At 37.4% G+C, this 10451-nt stretch overlaps 2 pseudogenes; one reads left to right on the top strand and one right to left on the bottom strand.

Annotated features, from left to right (window-relative positions):
• Window positions 1-10451, bottom strand: part of LOC125872870 (vacuolar protein sorting-associated protein 2 homolog 3-like) — a 377001-nt pseudogene that overhangs the window by 328893 nt on the left and 37657 nt on the right.
• Window positions 2620-9656, top strand: LOC125872843 (receptor-like protein Cf-9 homolog; annotated as a pseudogene).

Below are 10451 nucleotides of genomic sequence, written 5' to 3'. Positions count from 1 at the left end.
CAATAATAAAGAAGAAGACAATTGAGTTCATATTTATTTTTTCCAAGTTTATTTTAACACATGACCAATTTTTATTGGTCAGTGCTGTCTAAAAGCTGCACCCACGCGCCTAACATAGGTGAAATCACGGACTCAGCCACGTAGGCCGAAAAGTGGTAAACAATTAACTAAAAAATAAGTTCAGGGGGGTAATAGGACCTTAGTAAAGATTAGGTGTGTCTCTGGGATTTCGGGTATAGGCTAGGGGGGTACTTATGCATTTTCCCTTATTTATTTATCTAAACATTGCTTGGTTATATGTATTATTTATTAGCATTAACGTATGGACATTATATTAAAAATATTTTTTAGCTGTAATAGCTTGATTGTCGCTAAATATGTATTTTTAATGACAATTAGCTCTCTTTGTAAGTGTCCCTAAAGTCTATAGCAAAATTGAATCTACTGACAATTAACTAATGTCGGTAAATGCATTAACACTCTTTGTTAATGTTTATATTTATTCCCGCTAAAATTTATTTTTGTTATATTGGGAAGAAATTAAATTTTTGTTTGGTTATTATCATTTATAACGTAAGATTTATATTGATACTTAATGTACTTACTAGATTTATTAGCAATTTTTTTTAAACGTAACTTACAACATTAAATTAAATCCATATTTATTAGTATAATCTTACATTTGAATTGTGAATTTGACTTTTTAGTTTTATAAGACAAATTACATTAACTACATAATTAAACATTCGTATTTAGTTCGAGTTATTTTAAGGTTGTCAGTAGTTCAAGAATGAAACTAATAATTCGCATCGAATTTACATGTGTCTTTAATGCTTTTCTCTAAAAAAAATTGTATGATATAGTCTGAAATTAAATTAATATATACAAGTATTCAAATTCCTATAGAGTGCAACATAAAATTTCATTAAGAAAAAATAATATTGGATTTAATAGTATGAAAAAATAAAATTGGATTTTATAGATATAAAATGAAAATATTATATTGGGAAAATGCACAAGTACCCCCAACCTATTCCCGAAATCCCAGAGACACACTTCTACTATAGTAAGGTCCTATTACCCCCCGAACTTATTTTATAAATAATTTTCTATCCCTTTTCGGCTTACATGGCACTATCAACCATACAGCTTGAAAAAATTGTCAACACGCGTTAGACCCAGAAGATAGTGTGCCACGTAGACCGAAAAGGGGTAGAAAATTATTTATAAACTAAGTTTGGAGGGGGGAGGGGTAATAGGACCTTAGTGTAATATAAGTGTCTGAAATTTCGGGCATAGGTTGGGAGGGAGGGGGGGGGGGGGACTTATGCATTTTCCCCATTATATTATGAACAACAGTAGTAGTCGAAACATAAATAAATTTCATGCCTATTAAAAAATAATAATTGACATGACTATTTTNGTACCCCCAACCTATGCCCGAAATCCCAGAGACACACTTATACTATAGTAAAGTCCTATTACCCCCCCCCCCCAAAACTTATTTTATAAATAATTTTCTATCCCTTTTCGGCCTACATGGCACTATCAACTAGATAGCTTGAAAAAATTGTCAACACGCGCCAGACCCTGAAGATAGTGCCACGTAGGTCGAAAAGGGGTAAAAAATTATTTATAAAATAAGTTTGGAGGGGGTGGGGGTTAATAGGACCTCAGTATAGTATAAGTGTCTCTGAAATTTCGGGCATAGGTTGGAGGGGGGGGTAGTACTTATGCATTTTCCCTATTATATTACGAACAACAGTAGTAGTCGAAACATAAATAAATTTCATGCCTGTTAAAAAATAATAATTGACATGACTATTTTACTGTTCTATCCATATTAACTACGTAATGTTTAATATTAAATCTTGAAAAATGAGTTTGAGAATAAATAATTAATGCTAACGTTAGTAATGAAAAATAATAATTTTCTTTTCTTTATATATTAAAAGTGACAAATAAAAATAAAAATCTATTTTTAAAATAATAAAAGTGTAAAAATGAACATGGAGAATATATCATAATTGAAATTGTTAGGCCATGCGCAGCACGAGTGTTCTTCATCTAGTTAAAATATAGTTTTGACCATATATTATCTCTTAATTTTCTTTGCTCTTTCATTTATTTGGCTATTCGTTTTTCAAAAGTTCCACATCATCAGACATCAATATCTAGTAGGTCCAATAAAAATATAACACCCTTCTCAACACGGCTTAGACAGATTGAAAAATGACAACATTTTCTCGAAGACAAAAACAAAACAACCCAAATTTGCAACAAAGACATAACGAATCATCGTAACGTCTAAAACTGAGAATTGTTGGATATGGTCCACTATTGTAGAGATAAGAATTGAGAACCAGACATGTTTGTATCATACACTAAGAGTGGTCATAATCAATTAACAAAACTATTTTGGCCACTTTGATTAAGTCCTTGCCTGAATTAGACCTCTAAGACAACAATCCAAAATTTGACTTGAGAATGACAACATTTTTTTCTCCGATAGCAGCCGAATTAGCAAATTTGGAGAAAACGCGTTTCCTGTTGGTCTTTCATTAGTATAAGTTACGTACAATATCAACTCCTATGAATCTGAAACAATAAACTCAAACTATGATGACGGTTTCTAGCAAAACATTCTCTTCACTTCAGTTTTTCACTCTTTTCTACCTCTTTACCGTTGCATTTGCTTCCACTAAGGAAGCAATTGCCCTCTTGAAATGGAAAGCAACTTCCAAGAACCAGAATAATTCCTTATTGGCTTCATGGATGCCAAATTCTAATGCATGCATGGACTGGTATGGAGTTATATGCTTCAATGGGAGGGTAAACACATTGAATATTACAAATTCTAGTGTCATTGGTACACTCTATGCTTTTCCGTTTTCATCCCTCCCTTTTCTTGAAAATCTGTCACGACCCGATTTCTCAAGTCATGATGGCACCTACTATAACCCACCAGTAGGTAAGCCAACCCGTAACCCGGAACAACAAGTAATGGGTCTGAGGGTAGAAACTAAACAAGAGTAGGCAAATAACAATATAAACAGGCGGAAGCAAACCAAAAACATATATACAAATAAAGATCCCTCCCAGAACCTGGAAGTCACTAGTACAGAGCTACTAACAAAATGAGTACAAGTCCCAAAAGTGGACAACAGAGACTGGACTGTCTCGAAAGGTAAAAGACAAGTCTATATATACAGATGGAGACTGAAATAGTACAAAACGTCGTGTGCTCACTCCCGTCTCCGGATCAGTCTGCTCCAAGCTCGATCAACGCTGGCTACTAGTGCCCGGACCTGCATCACGAAATAGATGCAGAGCGTAGCATGAGTACCAAAACAACCGGTACCCAGTAGGCATCATAGGCCGACTGAACTTGAAAAGTAAAGGCAATATGAAAAGAAGGAATAATACAAACTGAGGGTCAAGAACTAAAATCTAACTAACAATGGAATGCACACGAGTGCACAAAGAACTAACTAAAGTAATCTATAAGCTAACTACACCTAACTGGGCCCCCATAAACCCAGAGGGTACACTCGTGCGCAAGTTAAATAAAAACCCGAACGGACCCCCATAAGCCCGACGAGTACACAGAATAACTATAACTAAAAAGAATTGCTTAAAAGAACCCAAGAATGAAGAACATCGAACCAGAACCTCAACCCTAATTAGTAGAATCTGACAATACGGAGGCCGGACCTCGAACCGGATGCTCACAAGAAATACCCAAGTAACCAATCACAAGTAACAAGTATAAGAGGCCGGAACTCTAACCGGATGCTCTATATAAGTTTTTGGGCAATAGAGGCCGGACCTTAAACCGGATACTCTATATAAGTATCTGGGCAATAGAGGCCGGACCTTAAACCGGATGCTCTATATAAGTATCTGGGCAATAGAGGCCGGACCTTAAATCGGATACTCTATATAAGTATCTGGGAAATAGAGGCCGGACCTTAAACTGGATGCTCTGTATAAGTATCTGGGCAATAGAGGCCGGACCTTAAACTGGATGCTCTATATAAGTATCTGGGCAATAGAGGCCGGACCTAAAATCGGATGCTTTATAAAGGTGCCAATGTAGCTGCTGAAAGAGTCCCAATCGATCCATACTCATAAATGTCCGTGAAACGCCGTCCACACATAGCCAATCAATGTAAGTCCTTGGAACCAAATCAAAAACCAAATTCAAATCGCGAAGTAGAATTAGTGTCGCCGACGTAACTCGTGAAGCCGTAACATCGGGGAAAAATAAGGATAACTATAGTCGGAGAAAGAGTATCGCCTAACTAAGGCCCAAACTATCAGACTCAAGTCTGCTACACCAGTCTACAGGGATCTAAGCCGGCCGAGCGTCAAGGCAAAACTAAGGCCTATTGGATCCGAATAATGTATTTCTAAGGCAAGCCCTAGTCAAACCTAAACTAAGGCCCAACATTCTTCAAATAAACAATAATTAATCATGCAAGCACTCCACATAGCGAGGAGGGCCCGTTAATAATACAAAGCATGCTCACAGTTACCCGATAATTCCCGAAATAGGCCGAAAACATGATTTCTTAACACCTATGCAAGATTCAATGACTACCCAACCCAAATCCCAACTAATCAACATGCATTCACATTCTCGAGCTCAATATAAGAGAGGGAAAACCGTAGTCTACCTGTAGGCTGATCACACGCGCTCCAAAATCACTCCTTCAGAGTTTTCCCTTTCCGAACGGTCTCGAAATGCTGCCCCGCTATCAAAAATAGAGTCACAACGTTAATACGGTCGTTTAGACACCAAAATCACAACAAATGGAGATGGGTCAATTTTGGAGTCAAAACGGGAATCGTGGGACCCGCGCTGGAAATTCCGAAATTAACCCCAAAAGTGGGTCCTAACCAGTTCCCCCAGCTCATGTCCCAAAATGGGACACAATTCGGGGCTCGGGAACAACACATTATCAACATACAACCAAAACCCAAATTTTCTCAAAAATTAGAAATGGGACAGCAGCTAATTCAGCGTATTTACCAACAACGAGCGGTCTACAGTAAAATCTGACAACACCACAATGTTCTCCTCGAAAAACCACTCAAGATAGCCTCAAAAATCACCAAAATCGAATCTAAAATGGCTAAGAAAACAAGTCTAAAAAATTTCCAAAATCAATCTCACAAAAAGAGGTCTGGCAGCAGGTATTTTTCGAAATTTACCTCAAACGGAGACCCCAAATCACTATCCGAGCTCACCAACGCGTTGTCCTCAAAAAATCTCACAACTTTGCCTTTTGAATCGCCCAAATCGGTTGAGAAATGAGAGAGTTATGAGGGTTTGAAGTTTTGGAAAATTGGCTGTTTTTTCTGCATTTATTGCAGAAAATCTGCAATAATTCCAAAAAATTAAAACTCCGACGGGGTGCTCCGAACTCATTCGGAACCCCGTGCACGCAAACGAGATATGCAACCATAGCAAATTTGATATTCCAGACACAACGGCGCAGTCGAAATTTACATCAGAGGTCATTTCGATAAAAAGTGGGTCCCACTTCCAATAGCCATTTTAAGTCAAAACCCACAAAAGGGCTCGGAAAATATCAAAAACCTCCGGACACAAAAGAAGGGTCAATCTAGACCAAACTCGACATTTCAGAGCTAACCACGCTGACGGAATTCTCATCCGAGCGCGTTTACTCAGAATGTTGACCAAAGTCAAACTTAGGCTTAAACTTAAAGTTAAAACGCCTAATCGCACCGACTCACACTGAAAACCTCGGGAATCATGATGACCATGCTACTAGCCTAAAATGACCCTTCCGGAGCTGATGGAATCGTCAGAATTGGATTTCGATGTCATCTTCTTGAACTTTTGATCGAAAATGATCGTTCAAGGTTCATAAGCTCCAAAACACAAAAACTCGCACCAAGACCAAACGAACGACCAGGTGACCGAATTGTCAGTCCCAGCAAGTCATAAATGACTTGGGGTCGCTATAGGAACGCTCTAAACGACACACAGAAGGCAAGACACAGAAATGACCATGAGGGTCATTACAAAATCTTGATCTTAGCATGAACAATTTCTCGGGCACCATTCCACCGGAGATTGGTAATCTCACTAATCTCGTCTTTCTTAACTTGAACGTCAATCAGTTTTCAGGAACAATCCCACAACAAATCGGTTCACTAGCCAAGCTTCAGATCCTCCGTATATTTGACAACCATTTAAATGGCTCTATTCCTGAAGAAATAGGTTACCTAAGGTCTCTTACTAAGCTATCTTTGGGTAGGAACTTTCTTACTTGTTCTATTCCTGCTTCATTTAGGAATTTGAACAACTTGTCTTTTTTGCTTCTTCATAATAATCAGCTTTCTGGATCTATTCCTGAAGAAATAGGTTACTTGAGTTCTCTTACTTATCTTGACTTGAACTTTAATCAGATTTCAGGAACAATCCCACCACAAATCGGTTCGCTAGCCAAGCTTCAGATCCTCTGTATATTTGACAACCATTTAAATGGCTCTATTCCTGAAGAAGTAGGTTACCTAAGGTCTCTTACTGACCTACAATTGAGTAATAACTCTCTTAATGGCTCTATTCCTGCTTCATTGGGGAATTTGAGCAACTTGTCTCTTTTAGATCTTTCTAATAATCACCTGTCTGGCTCTATTCCCGCTTCATTGTGGAATTTGAGCAACTTTTCTCTTTTAGATCTTTCTAATAATCACCTGTCTGGCTCTATTCCTGCTTCATTGGGGAATTTGAGCAACTTGTCTCTTTTAGATCTTTCTAATATTCACCTGTCTGGCTCTATTCCTGCTTCATTTGGGAATTTGAGCAACTTGTCTTTTTTAGATCTTTCTAATAATAACCTGTCTGGCTCTATTCCTCAAGAAATAGGTTACCTAAGGTCTCTTACTATGCTATCTTTGGATTATAACTCTCTTAATGGATCTATTCCTGCATCATTGGGGAATTTGAGCAACTTGTCTTTTTTGTATCTTTATGATAATCACTTTTCTGGCTCTATTCCTCGAGAAATAGGTTACCTAAGGTCTCTTACTGACCTAGAATTGAGTAATAACTTTCTTAATGGCTCTATTCCTGCTTCATTGGGGAATTTGAACAACTTGTCTGATTTGGGTCTTTATAGTAATCAGCTTTCTGGCTCAATTCCCACAGAAATAGGTTACTTAAGGTCTCTTAATGTCCTACATTTGAGTAATAACTCTCTTAATGGCTCTATTCCTGCATCATTTGGGAATTTGAGCAACTTGTCTTTTTTAGATCTTTATAATAATCAGCTTTCTGGCTCTATTCCTGCATCATTGGGGAATTTGTGCAACTTGTCTTTTTTGCTTCTTTATAATAATCAGCTTTTTGGCTCTATTCCTGCATCATTGGGGGAATTTGAGCAACTTGTCTTTTTTGCTTCTTTATAATAATCAGCTTTCTGGCTCTATTCCTTCTTCATTGGGGAATTTGAGCAACTTGTTTGGTTTGTCTCTTTATAATAATCAGCGTTCGGGCTCTATTCCTGAAGAAATAGGTCACTTGAGGTCTCTTACTTATCTATATTTGGGTAATAACTCTCTTAATGGCTCTATTCCTGCTCCATTGGGGAATTTGAGCAACTTGTCTGCTTTGCTTCTTTATAATAATCAGCTTTCTGGCTCTATTCCTGCTTCATTAGGGAATCTGAACAACTTGTCTACGTTGTATCTTTATAATAATCAGCTTTCTGGCTCTATTCCCGAAGAAATAAGTTACTTGAGTTCTCTTACTTATCTATATTTGGGTAATAGCTCTCTTAATGGATCTATTCCTGCTTCATTTGGCAATTTGAGAAATCTGAAAAATATGTTTCTCAATGATAACAATCTCATTGGGGAAATTCCTTTATTTGTGTGCAATTTGACCTCACTGGAAGTGTTGTATATGCCGAGAAACAATTTGAAGGGAAAAGTTCCGCAATGTTTGGGTAATATCAGCGGCCTCCAGGTTTTGATGATGTCACATAATAATCTCAGCGGAGAGATCCCTTCATCTATTTCCAATTTAACAGCACTACAAATTCTAGATTTGGGAAGAAACAATCTGGAGGGAGCAATTCCACAATGTTTTGCCAATATTAGTAGCCTCCAGGTTTTTGATATGCAGAATAACAAACTTTCTGGGACTCTTCCAACAAATTTTAGCATCGGAAGTTCACTTATAAGTCTCAACTTGCATGGCAATGAACTAGAGGGTGAAATCCATCGGTCTTTGGCCAATTGCAAAAAGCTGTAAGTTCTTGATCTAGGAGATAATCATCTTAATTACACATTCCCCATGTGGTTGGGAACTTTGCCAGAGCTGAGAGTTTTAAGATTGACATCGAATAAATTGCATGGACCCATAAGATCTTCAGGTGCTGAAATCATGTTTCCTGATCTTCGAATCATGGATCTCTCTTACAATGCCTTCTCGAAAGACTTACCAAAGAGCCTGTTTCAACATTTGAAAGTCATGAGGACAATTGATCAAACAATGAAGGTACCAAGTTATGAAGGAGGTGGAGATTACGAAGACTCAATAGTTGTTGTATCAAAGGGATTGAAGCTTGAAGTTGTGAGAATTTTGTCTTTGTACACAGTTATCGATCTTTCAAACAACAAATTTGAAGGACATATTCCTAGTGTTCTAGGAGATCTCATAGCTCTTCGGGTATTGAATATGTCTCATAATGGATTGAAAGGTCATATACCACAATCACTTGGAAATTTATCTGTAGTGGAATCCTTAGACCTTTCGTTTAACCAGCTTTCGGGAGAGATACCACAACAACTTGCTTCTCTTATGTCTCTTGAATTCTTAAATCTCTCTCACAATTATCTCCAAGGATGCATCCCTCAAGGACCTCAATTTCATACCTTTGAGAGCAATTCATATGAAGGTAATGATGGATTGCGTGGATTCCCTGTTTCAAAAGGCTGTGGCAATGATCCTGTGTCAGAGACAAGCTATACAGTGTCTGAGCTAGAAGATCAAGAAATAAATTCTGATTTTTTCAATGATTTTTGGAAAGCAGCTCTGATGGGCTATGGCAGTGGACTATGTATTGGCTTATCCATAATATATTTCTTGATCTCAACTGGAAATCTAAGATGGCTTGCAAGAATCATTGAAGAACTGGAACACAAAATTATCATGCGAAGGAGAAAGAAGCAGCGAGGTCAAGGGAGTTACAGAAGAAGAAATAATCGCTTCTAGACAAGTTACTAATACAGAAGGATTTGATTTCAGAACTTCAGGTATCCAAGCTAAGCTCTACACTAATCTTTTTTAGGTTTTATGTTTTTTTTGTTACCAATACAGTGCTTATTAACTCTTGATACGAATTGCTAGTAATCAGTTGGAAACTGTGATAACAAACACTAAAGAATTTTAGTTGTGTGACTCACTTCCTTATTTCTTCAGATTTTCAGATGCCAAGAATAAGAAGATGTTGGCGTAATGGATTTGGTTCTTCCTATGTTGCTGCTTATGATGTTGGATTTGATTTTTAGTTTTATAAGCTTTTCTTAACCTGGGAAAATGTAATATTATGAATTTTGATGATATACAATGAATACACCCTTGTGGTCCGGCCCTTCTCTTAGCCTTTTATTATACAAGCAGGCTTACTCAAAGTGAACTGTTTTTGTCATTTGCATTCATCGATAATGTTCCTTCTTGTGCTCGTATTACTTTGAAACTTTCCTTTGCCAATTGCAAGAATGTTAGTTTGAGACATTTGTGTGTTCTATTTCCAGATACAGGGGGGGGGGGTATACTAGATAGATCAAAGTTGGATAATCCATATGAAACAGCACTGGCAAGACAGAATATTGTAAAATGACTCTAACAACAGGGAAGCTCCGTCTGATCTATTCAAGGTAGCTGATAATTCACACGATGCACTTAATAGCTCAACCAACTCTGGAACAAACGGTGCACGAAATGGCTGCTATGGCTCATTACCATGGCTATGGTGTTCTCATGCAACAACAGGTTGCCAATATGACTCAATCACAACAACCGTTACAACACGAAGCCTTGATGATGCAACAACAAATGGTTATTATGCCTCTGCAACATCAAACTGCTTCTATGACTCAACATAATGAAGGAGAGATTCAAGAATAGGAAGCACAAAATCAAGAAGATATAGCTAATGTGCCTCAACTACAACTACAACTACAAATTCATGTTTGTGTTAGCAGTAAATGTAATCAGGTTATCCATCAAATCAAGATGTTGCTCTCTGTTCAATTTCCTAAAGAACAATTCTTGCATCAATGGAAAAATATTCCTTACCAGGTTGAGAGATTCATGCCTAAGATTAATATCAAATGTCTAAGATGCAGCATGCCTAGTCCTGAAAATTATTGGATATGGTCCACTACTTTAGAGATAAGAATTGAAAACC

The sequence above is a fragment of the Solanum stenotomum genome, chromosome 8 (assembly GCF_019186545.1).
Source record: "Solanum stenotomum isolate F172 chromosome 8, ASM1918654v1, whole genome shotgun sequence".
NCBI classification, from domain to species: Eukaryota; Viridiplantae; Streptophyta; class Magnoliopsida; order Solanales; family Solanaceae; genus Solanum; species Solanum stenotomum.
This window is presented reverse-complemented; position numbering and strand designations above follow the sequence as displayed.